This window comes from Taudactylus pleione, unplaced genomic scaffold (genome assembly GCF_031769625.1).
Source record: "Taudactylus pleione unplaced genomic scaffold, aTauple2 ptg000201l, whole genome shotgun sequence".
Classification (NCBI taxonomy): domain Eukaryota; kingdom Metazoa; phylum Chordata; class Amphibia; order Anura; family Myobatrachidae; genus Taudactylus; species Taudactylus pleione.
Genome location: NW_028284603.1, coordinates 53260457 through 53277400, shown reverse-complemented (window position 1 = coordinate 53277400; position 16944 = coordinate 53260457). Strand labels below are relative to the sequence as shown.

At 41.6% G+C, this 16944-nt stretch overlaps 1 protein-coding gene and 1 long non-coding RNA gene across 5 annotated transcripts in view; one reads left to right on the top strand and one right to left on the bottom strand.

The window, feature by feature from the left end:
• The window catches only part of ACOXL (acyl-CoA oxidase like), a 549975-nt gene that overhangs the window by 509609 nt on the left and 23422 nt on the right, over positions 1–16944 (top strand). The gene's annotated exons all lie outside the window — the stretch shown is intronic.
• Positions 9670–16944, bottom strand: part of LOC148518401 (uncharacterized) — an 816630-nt gene continuing 809355 nt past the window's right edge. For all 3 annotated transcript variants that reach the window (XR_015878985.1, XR_015878982.1, XR_015878984.1), the window contains 2 exons: positions 12652–12898; positions 9670–10915 (listed from right to left, as the gene is read on the bottom strand). This is a non-coding gene — a long non-coding RNA (uncharacterized LOC148518401). The remainder of the gene's footprint in view (positions 10916–12651; positions 12899–16944) is intronic.

The window sequence follows — 16944 nt, the reverse complement described above, 5'->3', positions numbered from 1 at the left end:
TGGCTATTATACCCGGCAGTCTGTGTCCGAGTGTGGAGGGGCCTGGTCACGTGTCCCGCTGGCGCCATCTTCCCTGCGAGCGCAGTGTCCCGGCGGCTGTCTAACTCACTCAGTGGCACTTCACATCGGAGGCTGCCGGTGGAGCAGCAGTGTATATAGAAGGTATCCCTGCAGTGGCTGCTAGTGTGTGTGGCTCCCCCGTGCCCTTCTTAATGGATTTGGTGCTGTTATCATTGTGCAGTGCTGATCACACCCTCACAGCACTACACAGGCTGAGTTAATTCACTCTTCACCATATCCCCTGTCATTTGCTGCTATTATTACAACTTTCCTATGTGTCACATACTATAAAGGAGTGGCAGTCTATACATTCTCATACACAGCACTATTGTCTGTATTATACAGTAATATACATCCAGACTCTCTCCTGGGAATATATTCTTATGATGGGGAAGAATTCCACGGCTGCGGCGAAGCTGGAAAATTTCTCCAGGGTACCCCCTGCTCAATCCACTTCTACTGCACGGGGTGATAACTCCCCACCTACATCTCCAGCAGAGTCTACAGCATCGGCTGAGCCATCAGACGCCGCGCTGCAACGTGTTCTCGAGGCAGTGACAGCCTGTGAGACTAGGCTGTCAGAAAAAATTGGAAAAGTGCAGTCGGATCTCTCAATTATTCACCATGACCTGCAGTGCGTGCATGAGAGAGTTGGCGAGGTGGAAACTCGCACTTCTACCCTGGAAGATAAGATATCACCTTTAAGTGTCCGAGTTAATTCTATGGATTTGCAGCTCCTTTCTATACATAGGAAAATGTCTGACATGGAGGGACGCCTAAGGCGTAATAATATTCGCTTTGTGGGGTTACCAGAGAAGGAGGAGGGTCCCAATCCGGGAAAAATTTTGGAAAAATGGCTGTCAGATACGTTTGGTTCTACTTCCTTCTCATCATATTTCACAGTTGAGAGAGCTCACAGGGTACCCTTTAGACCCTTGCCGCCTGGGGCGCCGCCGCGTACTCTAATTGCAAAGTTCCTGCACTATCGTGACCGTGACTCTGTTCTTAGATTGGCCCGCACTAATGGTCCCTTACAATGGAACGGCACTCGTGTCTCAGTGTTCCCGGATTTCGCCATGGAAATACAAAAGGACAGGGCCCAATTTATCCCAATTAAAAGACGTCTTCGTGACCTTAACATTTCCTACGCCATGATATACCCATCTAAACTTCGTGTAGTGGCTGATGGTGAAACCAAATTCTTCATGATGCCGAGGGAGGCGGCGCTGTGGCTGGACCGCCGCAGACCCGCCAGAGAAGCGTTGGCTAATGAATGATTTTATGTTAATTTGTGTTACATTAATCATTTGTCATTGCACGCCCATTGTCCATTTATGTTATGATATACACAGTTCGTGGATTCATGCTCCATTTTATATGTATAGACGCAATATGTATATGGACGGGTCTTCTGGTAATCGCAGCATATACTTGCGATCCTAATTCCGTCATCCAGTGTTATATATTGTCCGGGTGGGTTAGCCATTTTGACCGTCTTTTTTGTGCCATAATTTACAATCTTTTAATGGTGGAGTAATATGTGTGGCTCGGCTAGATTGGTATCGAACAATTCTATACTGCAATTTTCAAGATGTGTGTTTTTCCCCGGGGGACAACTCTGTGCAAGGAGGCCTCCATGTGCTTTGTTCTATTGCCATTATATATTTTGCTTCTTGTTTCTTACTTTGTGTTATTATTTAGGTGATATTTCTTTAATTGTATTGCCTAGTTTAGTTTAATAGTGTGGGTTAGGGAGTTCTGGTACAAGGTATGCCTAAGTTGGGTCTGGTGTACAGGGTGGGGGGCGTGTTAGGCCCATATTAGTTGGTATGGGAGTTTCTACTAGGTCCTTGTGTGTAATGGTTTTCTTCTGCTATGTGTGGTACCACCTCAACCTTCTCCGTATGTTGCCAAAGCTGATTGAATATTTTAAAGAACATGTCAAATGACGGATTCACAAAAGGTTAAAATTCTCACTTGGAACGTGAGGGGTTTAAATGACAAAGTCCAGAGATCATTGGTGTTTCGACAGGTGAAACAGTATGCTTCAGATATAATTTGTTTGTTGGAAACTCACTTAGTTGGGGGGAAATTGTTGTCTTTGAAAAAACCGTGGATAGGCTGGACATATCATTCTACTCACACTTCTGCATCCAGGGGCGTGTCTATATTAGTGCGTAAAACTGTCCAGTTCTCCATGGAACAGGTGCAGTGTGATGCCTGGGGTAGATATGTGTTCCTAAAATGTAAAATTAGCTCTATGTCTGTACTGTTGTTGGCAATATACATCCCTCCACCATACTCGCATGAAGTTCTAAAAAAGGTGGCTGAATTTATGGCCATATTCCCGGACACACCTGCTCTGTGTCTGGGTGATTTTAATAATATACTAGACCCATTGTTAGATAGGCATAGCAGGTCTGCTCCAGATATACGGGGGAGGGGTGCTGGGTTTTCAAGTATGGTCCGGGGAATGGGCTTGGTAGATGCCTGGAGAACGAGATATCCTAAAGTGAAACAGTACTCGTGCTTCTCGTATATGCATTCATCGTTCTCCAGGATAGATATGGCATTGGTTACAACAGGTTTATTGCCAAGGCTACATAAGATTCTATATGAAACTAGGGGTATATCTGATCATTCCCCATTGACAATTAGTTTGGATATGGAGGGTCTTCGGGGTCAGCAATTCTGGAAATTTAACCAGTTCTGGCTGTCACGTATGGGAACTGGAGCAGAGTTGGAGGCCGCTTGGAAAGAATTTTTTCTATTAAATAGCGGTACTGTATCAGTTGATGTCCTTTGGGATACATTCAAGTCATTTCTAAGGGGTTCTTTAATTCAGAGAGTTGCTAATTTAAAGTCTTGTTATAAAAAAACAGAACTGGATCTGGAAGCTTCCTGCAAATCATTAGAATTAGCCTATATATCTGATGAATCAGAAACAAATAAAAAAGCATGGTGTGATGCCCAAAAACTTTGGAAGGATTGCTTAATGGACAAGGCCCAATATAAGATTTTATTTAACTCGCATGTACAATATGCAACGGGAGATAGACCTGGCTCGTATTTGGCTAGCCTGGCTCGATTAGAACAGAAGTCATCTAATGCTGTGGTTGAATTAGTTGGTTCAGATAACGTTACTTATGTGCGCACCCCAGAAATAGCGGAGGAATTTGTAAGGTTCTATCAACAACTATACAAATCTTGGTTAGTATATACTCAATCAGAAGTGCATGAATTCCTGTCTGATATTCCATTGCCGACACTTTCTCCAGAGGCGAGGGATTTTTTGGACTCTCCCCTGACACTGGAGGAAATTGAGGTGGCATTAAACTCATTTCCCAGTGGTAAGGCCCCAGGTTTAGATGGGATCCCCCTCGAGGTGTACAAAAAACACAATAAAATACTTGTACCTCATTTATTTGAGACCTTTAATCAAATGTATATAAACAATACATTACCTAAATCAATGTCCGAGGCATTAATAATTGTCTTACCCAAACCAGACAAGGATCCTACCAGACCCGATTCCTATAGACCTATATCACTCCTTCCAACAGATGTAAAAATCTTAGCGAAAGTATTGGCCTCTAGGATTAATCAAGTTATAACCCAGCTGATTCATTCTGATCAGACGGGCTTTATGCCTGGTAAGTCTACGGCAGTCAATCTACGCCGTTTATTTACACATTTACAATTAAAAAGGGCAGATGCACAAACCTCTGTTATTGTCTCATTGGATGCAGCCAAGGCGTTCGATTCGGTCGAGTGGTTGTTTTTGTGGGAAACTATGGAACGCTTTGGTATTGGCCCAGGCTATATTAAGTGGGTAAAACTTTTATATATGGACCCTGTAGCAAGGGTGTCGGTAAACGGCTTCACTTCTATGGCATTTCCACTTTATTGGGCAACAAGACAGGGTTGCCCTCTGTCATCCATTTTATTTGCTATGGCTATGGAGCCTTTGGCTTGCATGATTAGAGGTCATTCAAACATTTACGGGTTTCAGTTGGGCCCTAGGGTAGATAAAATTGCATTGTACGCGGACGACATACTACTCTTTATTTCGCGGTATGAGATCTCTATGCCCAAAGTCCTTGAAATTATAGACTTATTTGGGAAATACTCAGGATTACTAATTAATTGGGACAAATCTTGTATCCTTCCTTTCAGGGGAACCTGCCCCAAAGACCCTATTATAGATCTTCCCCTGAAGTGGGTGGACTCATTTAAATACTTGGGAATTTGGATTTCTAATACACCGCATAAATATTTATCTTTGAACGTACAACCGCAGATTGAATACCTCAAGTCCCGCGTCCCGATATGGGGTAAATTGCCATTAACTCTAACGGGCAGAGTAAATATAGTCAAAATGGTCCTCCAACCTAAAATCCTATACATTTTTAACCACTCTCCAGTATATATTCCTCAGAAATTTTTCAAACAGATTGATGGTCTATTGTCCTCACTACTTTGGGTCAATAAGAGAGTTAGGATAAAATTAGACACTCTGACCAGACCTCGTGAGTGTGGTGGTCTGGCGTTACCCCTTTTTAAATTATACTACTACGCTGCACAACTGTCACATATATGTTAAATGATAAAAGTACTGAATCCCTACCTGCCCTTGTATTGGCACAGTCCAAAACAGGATTAACACCATTAAGCCTACTACTGAGTGATAACATACATATAGTTAATATCTCTTTAGTTAGGCAGGCCATTACTATTTGGAGACTTGCTTCACGTATAGTGCAAGCAGAAGGCATAGATCCAGATACCCCGCTGGCTCATGCTAAGTGCCTCAAGGAACTTTATGCCATCCAGGTCGGAGAGGCTTGGGGTCAGTGGAAAGTAGTATCTCTGGGACAGTTATTTCAGGTGGGTGTCTTAAAATCTTTTTTCTTTCGTTATCTACAGCTCAGGCATGCTATTAATGCCCAATTCTCTGAGGTTCCTTTATCCTTACAGGAATCTCCTATTAACACTCTGTTACTGTCGGTCAGTTCTAGTCGCTTGATATCCGTGATTTATAACAACCTACTGAACAGGCATCATAAGTCTGATTTGGTATGCATAAAACAACAATGGGATAACGACATTGGGATACTGTCGGAGGATGATTGGAGCGTAGCCCTTGCCAGTCCTCGCCTTGCCACTATGTCTGTGAGGTATCAGCAGATACAATATTTTATACTACATAGGGTATATATGACGCCTGTCCGGTTGTTGAGAATTGGGGGTAGAACGGACTCAAAATGTCCCAAATGCAACTCCTCCGATGGTACCTTCTGGCATTTGTTATGGCTATGTCCTATAGTGAATTCGTTTTGGCAGAGGGTGATCAGGATTATTGTCTCTACAGGTGTGCCTCAGGACATTCTTACCCCTGCGGCATGTGTTCTGGCTGTTATAGATGCAGACATTATTGACAAGCCTGTTATGCGATACACTAATAACCTTTGCACGCTTGCTAAAGTATGTATAGCAAGAGAATGGATGGCTTCCTCTGGGCCTAGCCTCGATGCCTGGATATCTCTGGTTGGAGCTGTTGCCGCACATGAAAAATATGTATACACTGCTAGGGGTATATGAAATACTATAGGGTATGGGATAGATGGTTGGATTCTCCATTTGGCCGATCGAGTGGGGTATCTCCCTGCCCATATATTGGATAGCTCCAAGTACATTGATAGCTGTCCAGTACCTTAAATGCAGAGTTGTATGTGTAGTCATTTCTTTATGTGTTCCAGACAGTGAATTTGGTTCCTGTTATTTTCACACGCGGTGGAATGAGTTGCATGATGCTACTTGTATAGACAGAATAGTAACCACACATGTATTTAATTTTGTTTAATAGCAATAGTGTAATGTTTACAATTGCTTTATTGTTGTATTGTTGTAACTTTTCATGTACAAAAAGAAAAAAAAATACAATAAAAATTTATTGGATTTAAAAAGTGGGAGGCACATATAGAAACCGATGTAATTCCTACACCGTTCACCTGATTTGGATGTAATTACCCTCAAATTAAATCTGAAAGTCTGCAGTTAAAACACATCTTGTTTGTTTCATTTCAAAGCCATTGTGGTGGTGAATAGAGGCCAAAATATGAGTATTCTGTCAATGTCCCAATATTTATGCACCTGACTGTATATACACCTTTATCAGCGGCCAAGGTATTGCAGAAAGAGAGCTGCTTGTGGCAAATAAACTTCCAGTGTGATGTACCGGCCGAACACTAATAGCTATCTCCTGAGTAAAGTAGCCAGATCTCTGTATCCCTGTCGGTGACAGAAACGTAACGGGGGCAGCACTGTAAATGATGGTAGTTACTCACATGGTAGTTCACAGGCAAATAGCTGTCTCAGGACCAAGCAGCATTGATGGTAACCGAATAAGTCGGCGTCTTTACAGCTCCGTGGTGTAGGTTAGCCTTCTGCTCCAGAGTGGTTTGTGCCGTGTTAGACAGTCAACTTTGTTTCATTGCACACATGAGGACTTGATTTATGTCCAGCTTTCTTTCCCCCGTTATTTGGGGGAATAGATTTGAATAACCTATTTGGCTCTTTTTTACTATCACTGTGTGATGATTTTGAGACACCCTTGTATCCATTGTAAATATAGCAAAACACACTGTGTACAACTATATTACTTGGCAACAATGTATGCTATCTATTAAACGTTCCAGGGGAATACAGACTTACAATTCCTATATGAGGACTTGATTGGCGCCCGGTCTCTGCCCCGGTGACTTAGGGGAATGGACACTAGCAATACATTTCGCTTTCTTTTTTCTTTTTTATTACCACTCTGTGTGTTGTGACCATGTGATGACTTATTCAATGTACATCCGTATTTCATGTTAATAATACAAATTATGCTATGTATTGTTTGGTTAAAATGTATGGTGTCTGGTAAGTGCTCTAGGGGAATATAAATTAGCACCATCCCTACCGAAACATATGGGATTTGCATACCCATGTACAATCATATGAATATTATATAAATGCCGTTTACATGTGATATGATTATCCCCAGGCACTATTAGACTGACATTACTTATACCTGCATTTAGATCATCTGTTTATATGGCTAGATGAATATGATATACATACTTTAGAAGATAACATAACCAATTTATTCATTAATCAAAGTATGCTGGTGCAATACTTTGTTTGGAATTTATGTCCATTGTTTAATCAAAGCCGACTTCTCATACTGAGTTAGTCCTACATAATGCTCTTAACTATATTACACCAGGACCCCCAATCTCCATCGTGCGCATGCGCATTTGGGAAACATCGACCCGCTTGCGAACGGTCAGCGCTCGCGAGCGGGTCTGAATGAGACCCTAAGTGTATAATAGCAGAGACATAAGTGATCACATTTGATTTGGTTTATTTTGATTTCAGGATCACCACGGGTACAAAACTCCTGTATGATGTGAATAAATAATCTAGAATTTATAGGAGCATGATTACCCAGAATTATTTGAATATTTATTTTGCCGTATCCATTTATTCTATTAAAATGAGGAGATCCGCAGCTTTTTAATAATTACTAATAAAGATTACATTTTATTAAATTTGATTTAAGAGTGCCCCAACAACTAGCCCTTCTTGGCTCATTGTTTTTCGTAAATGTTATATTTTGGGCTTTGGGAGCGCCACCAACAACATGTTATGTCACAATCTCTAAATACAAATTGAAATATGGTTGGTTGTAAATTAATGCCGTAACAATATATGTTCTGTGCGGTACCAACCACCCCCCACCCCACCCCGTTTCTGATAGGTGCAGGTGTCAGGTGCAGCAGCAGTGAGGAGCGCTCTGATTGAAACCTTATGATATCATAGTGCAAAGTACTGCCTACTGTGTATAGGTTAAAAAGCTCAAATGACAAAGCAAGTCATGACAGTTGAGTTAGGTCCTCTGTTCTATATATAATTCCAATCAATATGCAGTCTGTTTACAATATTGCTCTTAACATAGCCTTACATGGGCTGATCTTGCTGCTAAGTCCAAGCACTACATACAGATCCTGTTTGGCCATAGATATTGGTGGGCAAATTGTAAAGATATTTTCATAGAGTGCTCTGGCTATTCATGTGGTTAGAAGATGACAATACACACAGGCTAATAGCAGTAATCTGCTATGCAATTATGGACACTCGCCAATAACAATCTCGCTGATATTTAGTGCATCACTGTTGGACGGGGTCACGGGCAGGTAAATTTGGGTTTCTGCATACTCCACTTTGCCAAAAATCAGTGGTAATATTGTATCTTGATAACATTGCATGGGAGATGTAAACTAATTACTTAGGCTCTGACCTTAACACAGATCCAGAATGCTTCAGATCCAGAGTTCTTCAAAAAGATAATTACAAGATAATCATGAATTGAAATAGGGATTATTGATTCCTGTGGAGAACACATGAACAGCATTTACAGTGTCCTTGTGTAAACTGTTACTGACCATGCATGGTGCTATATTTTCTTGCATTCTTACAAGGTCAGACCATGAAACTCGGCACAGTGGCAGCTGTGATATTAGTGTATGCAGATGTACATATATTAGAGTGAAGGAGATATAGGCCACAATTTAGCGTGCCCAATCTATCTGGATGAATATAATTTACTATTCTCTACCTAGATAGCACAATATTTGTGCTTAACTATTTAAAATCCTTCATATTAAACCTTATATGGCTAATTATTGTGTTTACCTTACTACAAAGGGGTCCAAGAGAAGTGTAACCCTTTTCTAAAAATATTTTGGTTGCCTTGAATATTGTATCAGCCGCTAAAGAATGGTAATTACCAACCTTGTTACAGATTGGGAATATTCCCATTAATATGCAGGACTGTATAGACGGCTGTTTGTGGCCATTATTATTTTTTTTTTCGTTTAATCTCAAACGAATTAAACGAAAAATGCAAAAAAAACTAGGAAAAAGGGTGATTTTGGGGTACTTTGAGGGCACCTTTAAAAATTGAAAAAAAAATGATAAAATAATTATTTTTCAACTAAAAAAAAATATTGTAATTAAATTTGGGGTGCCTAAACTAACGAAAAAGTTGATTTTGGGGTAATTTGAAGACATTTTTTTTTTACCCCAAAAAATGACATGTAATTTTTGGACTAAATAAGCTAATTAGAACCTTCCAATTGCCTAATTGGTCATTAGAGGGGGTGTCCAAGGGGTTCAGCACAGTGTCCCCACATTTTAACCTTAAAATAAAGATTTTCCTTTCCATCTCTCACCCTCAGGGAGGTGACAGTGGAAAGTTGCGAATTCAGTCTGACTGATCAGTGCGAGTTGCTAATTGGATTGCAAAATGAATTCGCTATGTGAATTCGAAGTGAAAATCGAAACTCGCTTCCCGCAATTCGCACCTAATAGGGTTAACCCTTAAGGGTTTTACCACTTGATGGGAGGAGTTGGAATATTAATTTGTACTGTACCATATATTGCACGAGGCACAGCCTTTTGTACCTGCAATATATGTTTTAACAACATTTAGACAACAATAAGAATACACAAAAAGAAGAATTGTGCTTTGAGATATACTTTATTACATTTTTGAGCATCAGAGGAGTAAAAAGTCTTAGGGGAAGAGGACTGGAAAGTAAGGAGATGTAAGCAGTGTGGGCAGCAAGAAAAGAGGAATAAGGAGAAAAAAAATATAATAATTGTCTATTAGGAAAGAGAAAGTTCCGAAAACTGAATCATTGCGCAACCATTACTCTATCAGTCTATACTGTATACTTAAGTCTGATCAAAATGGGACAATCACATCTGTTAGCCTATTTCAAGGCTCTCATTCGTTTTCTAACAATTAGACATTAGAGCTATAAATGGAGCCAGGCCATCTATATAACATATAATAAGTATCTGTAATTTCATATAAATGGTCAGAGATAAAAATGATAAATGGAGTTACCTACACCCTGATAACTGTGCGGTTCCACCAAATATGAATTGGTATGCTTGTTTCTTTATAGCAGCTTCAGCATAGTGAGAATAAGGAGCAGCGAGCATATTACAAAGGGGAAGGACCCTGATTCACAGATGTTCTATTGTACTGTGTCTGACCAGGTTCTCATCCCACTGAGAAAGCTAGAAGTGATCTATACAGTTATGCCTATAGAAGATACATTAAGGATATGGATATTCTAGAAACAGTAAGCAATGGTTGTGAATCACCTAAAAATGATGATTTGAATGCAGTATGGGGCTTAAGAAAATTGTTTTTCCAAGCTTGTATGTATAATATGATGTACTAGATGACATTGCTAAAGCCCTATTTATTAAAGCTAAAATTGATAATGGCAGTGTTAGGTTTTCTTTTGTTTAGCAAATGAAGCCCTTGCAAATATCCGTGTGACCTCTGTAACAAAGTTTCTCTTGTTGAATCCTGGGAGCTAGCTAGGTCACATATGTGCATATCCCCTGAGACTGGCCCAGCAATGCTGTACGTGAAGCCATACTGCTCCAGGCCCGCATCACTCAGCTGCCTCTGTGAGCTTTTATTGATAAATTATTGCAATAGGTGCAAAACACAGAGCTAGAAAATCAGCCCTGTTGCTTATATTTATAAGTATTACAAAGCTGACTAGGATAGGAACAGAAGATAAAAGCCCTTTAAGCAGGATGTAGTGCCCACCACATTCATTGAGGTGTAAATCATGTAATAAGCATTTCAGCCACAGCAGAGTGATTTTGGTATAATATTATCAATAGTAGTTTCCATGGAGATATTCAAATAGTCAGCCACCTGCTGGGTGCCTTCCCGAAGTCTCCAGTTTATGTAGAATCTTCTGTAAGATTGCAAACTGTCCTGTATTGGGAAAGAAGATGGAAGTAATTATAACCAAAGGATTAGATATACTGTAAGGCCCACAACAAACAATTATCGCCCTGCTGGGCCAATCTCCTTCCATTGGCATCTGTACTGCAGTAAGGATTGTCACTCCTTGGGGCTGATTTATATACGGTGCCACTGAACACCACAGCAATTATCAGTTGCGCACAGTTTATTATGATACCCTGAACATCATTACTTTTCCTGCACACCTCTATGGGGTGTAAGGAAAAAGTAGTGATGTTGCTGGCTGCAAAGTACTGTTTCGGAACTAAATCAAGTGGAATTGAACCTTCAACGTTACTACTATCAAATGTCTATATCATAGATAACATGTTGTATGTTGCTGCACTGTACAATATAACGACCAACAGGTACACTACAAATAGAAGATGCAAAAATAAGTGATAGCATGAAAATGTTGCTAATCAGATCAGGTAGTTATATGTAAGCCAGATCATACATAGTACAGGTTAGTACACAAGCAGATACTGTAATCAGGCACAAGGGCAGTAGGACACAGAATTGGAAATACAATATTGGCAAGTATCAATAATGTGGCTGCATGTATCAGGCCTGGTTGGCTTTGATAAGTACTTAGGACCTCATTCAGAGTCGGTCGTTACGGCCGCTCGGTCGTACGCAGCCGATGTTCGCTAAACTGCGCATGCGTAAAATTCGCAATGCGCGTGCGCAAACTAGCTATTACGATCAGAAATTGCTCTCTCCTTGAACTCAGCCAGGTCGTTAGTTTGAGTGACAGGATGAGGCGTTTGTGGGTGGTAACAGGGGAAGGTGCTTGTGAACAGGGGGAGTGGAGATCCGAACGCAGGCGTGCCTAATTATGCAACAGCGTTTTATGGGAGTGCATAATTAACAAAGTAGTGTCATGGCACACGTGACATGGGAGGATTTTACACTGACTTGATCGTAGAGCTTAAGAGAGGGTAAGGTCAACCTTAAGCTCTACGACCTGCTCCGATGGTTCCTGATGGTCTCGATTAATCCTTATATGCCCGGAGATGACGTGTAATGCGAACGAGAAGGGGGCGTATTTTTAGTCTTACGGCCGCATCCTCCCCTTGGTCGTCCAGCTAACGATCCCATCTTAACGACGCAACTTGCGAGTGCATCATTTGCATATCCGGCCCCTTTTCCCTTACGACCGAGCAGCCGCAACGACCGACTCTGAATGAGGTCCTTAGTGCAGCGACCCATGCACAGGAGTCTGTGAAGGCAAATATGGATCAGTGCATTTCTATTTGTTTCTCCATATTTGCCTCCAGGTTTCCTTTGCTTTGCCAGTCACTGAAGGACATGCCTAGTGGAGGAGTCAGGGTGGACATGCCTATGATTATGAGATTAAGCATAACAGTGCTATGGACCGGATTCAGTGAAGTAAGCACTGTGTGCCGTGGCACCCTAGGGTGCCTCAGGTTGGTGGTCCAGCACCAAATCAAATTCTTTATGGTCAATGTAATGTAAATATGTGGGCAAACAGAAGCACAATTATTATTATGAATATTGAACAGGACGGTCACAGCACTGATTGGTAAGGAGTAAGCTGTATAGTTCATTTGCTTTTTGTAAAATATAAGTTATTACTTATGCCCTGGGTCACTCATTTTTTTCAATTTCTGGAAACAAAACAGTTTTTCAGTTAAAGCAAAATTGTATAATTGTATTAAAAATAAAAGTATAAAAATAGTCACCATGTAGTAAAGTGAGTATATACAATATAACCATTTATGAGCGTCCTGGGACTTCTCCTGGCAAAGTGAGGCCTGACTCTTTAGGCTGTTAAGGTGAAGCCACTGCACCTACTGTACAAGGAGAACTTTGGTGTCCAGGAGCACTTGTACCTGTGCCTTTCATCTGCTACTTTCTACCATTACTTTCAGTTGTTAGTGGGCCATTGCGCTGGGCTGAGTAGGTAAATTGCAGGGATAACTCTGGTAGCTGTAATTGAGACAAAAAGGAAGACAAAGCTTTAGATTTGTGCAGGCTGAAAGAGCTTTCATTGCTTATTACAATGAGAGAAAGGAAATCCCCATCTATAGTCAATTTATTTACTAGTGAGTTGTCAGGGGGTTAGGTGCACTTCTCCGGGAGAGGGCCGGCAGTGATAGCTGAATCTCAGAGTGCTGATGCAGGCCTGGTTGTGCTGCTTTCCACACAGGTTGAGTCTCCCATATCCAAATATTCCGAAATACGGAATATTTTTAGCATGACTGAGATAGTGAAACCTTTTATTGTTGATGGTTCAATGTACACAAACTTTGTCTAAGGCACAAATTATTAAAAATATTGTATAAAATGACCTGCAGGCTGTGTGTATAAGGTGTATATAACACATACATGCATTCTGTGTGTATATTGGGGTCCTATTCCCAAGATATCTCATTATTAAATGCAAATATTCCAAAATACAGAATATTCTGTTATTTTATTTTATATATATATATATATATATTTTTTTTTTATTATTATTTTACCATAACTGGTGAAGCCAACTTATCACATCACAGAGTTTTTCAAAAGCACCACCTATGGGTTGTAGTGTCCTATGTGCAGGGCTGTAAGGAGGCCGATGCCGTTGCATAAGGAGGGACGCCGTACTCACCCTCCGCGGCAACCCGTGCATTGACCTGACTCCCATCTCCCGCACTATTTGGGGACATTAGTGCCGTGGGATCTGTTCTGCCACTTGGAGCCTCTCTAGGATGCTCCAAGCAGCAGGCTAGTGGTCCGGAAAAGGAGATCCCATCCTCCCTCCTGCTGGGGTGCTCAGTTATGATGGCTTGAACGCCACTCAGGGGGCAGGTGCAGCATAGGACACAGCGGGGCGCTGTTACGGGGCTGCCTGTGCGTTCTCTCAAACTGTGGGCCTGATTCAGGGATGGATGCATGAGCAGAGTCACTGCGTCTTTGTACACTGCGACTGTGCTACAATATGCAGAAGCCGCAGGAGGCATCTTGAGTAAAAAGACGTCCACTGCCGACTTCTCTGATCTGATGCTTCATTCAAACATGTAGCCATCAGATCAACTGCTTGACCATCGGACATCTGAGTAACCTTCAGATTACTCTGGATGTACAGGAACATCACGCTGCCAGGCCAGTGATGCTGCCATTGGCTTCACTCGGCCAGAAAACGAGGCGGACATGCCGCCATTTGCTGTAATGCTCCATGTCGCTGCCGCCTAAACACCAGCGGCATGCCAGTCATGCTGCAACTTTCGAGGCATTGCGAGCGACATTGCAGCCCCATATCTGCACATGCACAGTGCAGCTTCTGCACATGCGCAAATCTAAAAACATTGGAGATTTGTGTAATCACCGGGTTTATGTACATCTCTGAATTAGGCCCTGAATCTGTGGAGGTGCTTATAAGTCTAGCAATACTATGGAGATCACTTACAAGGTGTTATCTTCCACTAATGGGGAGATTTATCAAACCTTCTAAAGAAGATGATTCTAGCTGTCATTTTATAGAATGTATGAGATAAATCATGGCTAGAATCTCCTCTTACCCCTGAGTGAGATAACAGCTCTTGCTGTGGCATGGAGGTCCCCCACTGCTTATGCTGTTAGGTCATTGCTGTGTATGCAGCAGGAGCTTTCTGATGTGATTAGGCTGAAGCCATGTCCCAGGACTGGATATTTATACCACCTTTCCAAGTGGGTAGAATGGGCCTCATCCTGAGCTTTCAATTGTACTATTGTACTTCTGCAGAAAAGCGCATTTCCAAATGAGCTTTGTACAGTATGATAAAAGCATAACACAAATAATAAAGACTGATTTTCTAGGTTACATTTCCAGGACCAGAAAGTGGGCATGATGCTTGCTGTTTGGCATATGAGAGTTATGCAAGTGCTTTCTCCTTAGGGATCAATGGTTCCTGCCCTTTATACTCTTGCGGCTCAGGTGGCTTATCTACAGTGAACGCCAATTGGCAGCTACAGCTTATTGGGGATCAGTAGCACATGTGGCTTGTTGCGGTCTACTTGGCATCAGAGAGTGAGGAGGAAGTGCTGCAGAACACTGGGGGAACCATCGCTGGGAGCTGCTGTCTGGGGGTGAATAATCACATTATCAACAGTTACCATGTCGACATTCATAATGTCAACACCACAATATCAACACTAAAATTGCAACATATTAATATCCTCAGAATGTCGACTTGTTCACAATGCTGACACCTGAAATGTCAACATTTTCATATTATTATCATAATTTATTTATGACGCCACAAGTGTTCCACAGCGCCTTACAAAGTACATAAACAAATAGGTGATCAAAGACTTACAGTACAATACAATACAATATAGTACAATACAGGACAAGGGCCCTCATTCAGAGCCGCTCGCTAGCGGCCGTACGCTCGATCCGAGCGATGTTCGCACATCTGCGCATGCGTACGGTTTTTAGTACGCATGCGCGAACCAGTCAGTGCAGCCGAAAATCGTTTGTACGCTATATAGCGAGTGCCTGCTATTTTGAGTGACAGAATGAGGCGTATGTGGGTGGTAACAGGGGAAGGTGCTTGTAAACGGGGGAGTGGAATTCGAATGCAGGCGTGCTTAAAGGTCAAAACGGGCGTTTTAAGGGAGTTCATAATTAATACAGCAGCGTCATTGACCACGTCACTTGGTTTTTTTTAACTCAGAACTGCTCGCAAAATAGCGGTTGAAAAAACCAACCACAAGAATAGCGAGCAGTTCATACGCTGTCCGATGTACTCGATTAATCTAATAAATAGCGGACATGACGTATGGTGCGAGCGGCCAGGGGGCGTTTTTAACAAATAAACGAGCGTATGTTTTGCACGCTCGTTCAGACTTAGAGGTGTGAACAGACTGCAATTTGCGAACGGATCATTTGAATAGCCACCCCTTGTTTTTGAACGAACGACCGCAAATAGCGAACGGCTCTGAATCAGGCCCAAGGACATGGATAATATACATTGCTACATTAGCGACCATATCACCCACATAAGCAGCAGAGCTTAAACAACCAAGGCCCTCATTCAGAGCCGCACGTTAACAACAGTACGCTCGTTGCGTTCCGATGTTGACTAACCGCGCATGCGTCGGTGTTACACTGCGCATGTGCGTACGGCAGATTGCGAGTTTTTTTTCTCTCGTTCCTAAAATAGCGTACAGGAAGTGACATGTCAAATGTGATTGACAGAACAGGGCATTTTGGGTGTTGACGGGGGTGGAGATGAAAAAACGCAGGCGTGGCGAGGCGTTTTTGGGGCGTACATACATTAGCAGATGCGAACGTCAATTGTGTTCGGACCGTCTCATACGTCACTGGAACATCCGCTTTCCCTTCAAAATGCTCGCACAGCTTAGGGTCAGGATTACTCGACCACATTGGCGATGGCCTTCTCCTCCGTCCCGGGACTCAACGATGGTGCTGCGATTAATCGCGGCTGGTCAGTAAAGTAATTAGTGTTGGATTGAAAACCGGCTTGGTATGTGTTTGGAAAGCAGTTTATTGGGATAGCACAAAAGCGTACGCAGGTGGAAATCAGAGCTGCTAATGTCATGATTACACAATCAATTAGCGTACATTTTTGGTGTTTTATTTTGGCCACAATTTGTTGGTTATGGCCTATTGTAACAATAATGTCATCATGTTTTAATTAGCTCCCCTTTTTTTTGGTTTACTGTGGAATTTGCATCGCTATGTGATTTTTTAAACGTTCCTTAAAGAGGCCTTTTTTTTTTTTTAAGAGGGTCAGTTTTTGCCTTTAGGGCCAGGATTAAATGTAACCCATTTGTACAATAATGTCACAATACAATCTCATTTTTTTGTTTTAAATTTATTGTTTAAACACAAACAAATTGGCCTAATATTTTGTTGCCTTTTTTTGTGGCAAAGATATTTGTTAAAAAAAAACAAAAAACCATAACTGCTAACATAAGCGTAAATACAAAATTTAAAAACATTTCACAAGAAAGGAGAGGGAAGTTTTGACCAGAAAGGAATATGA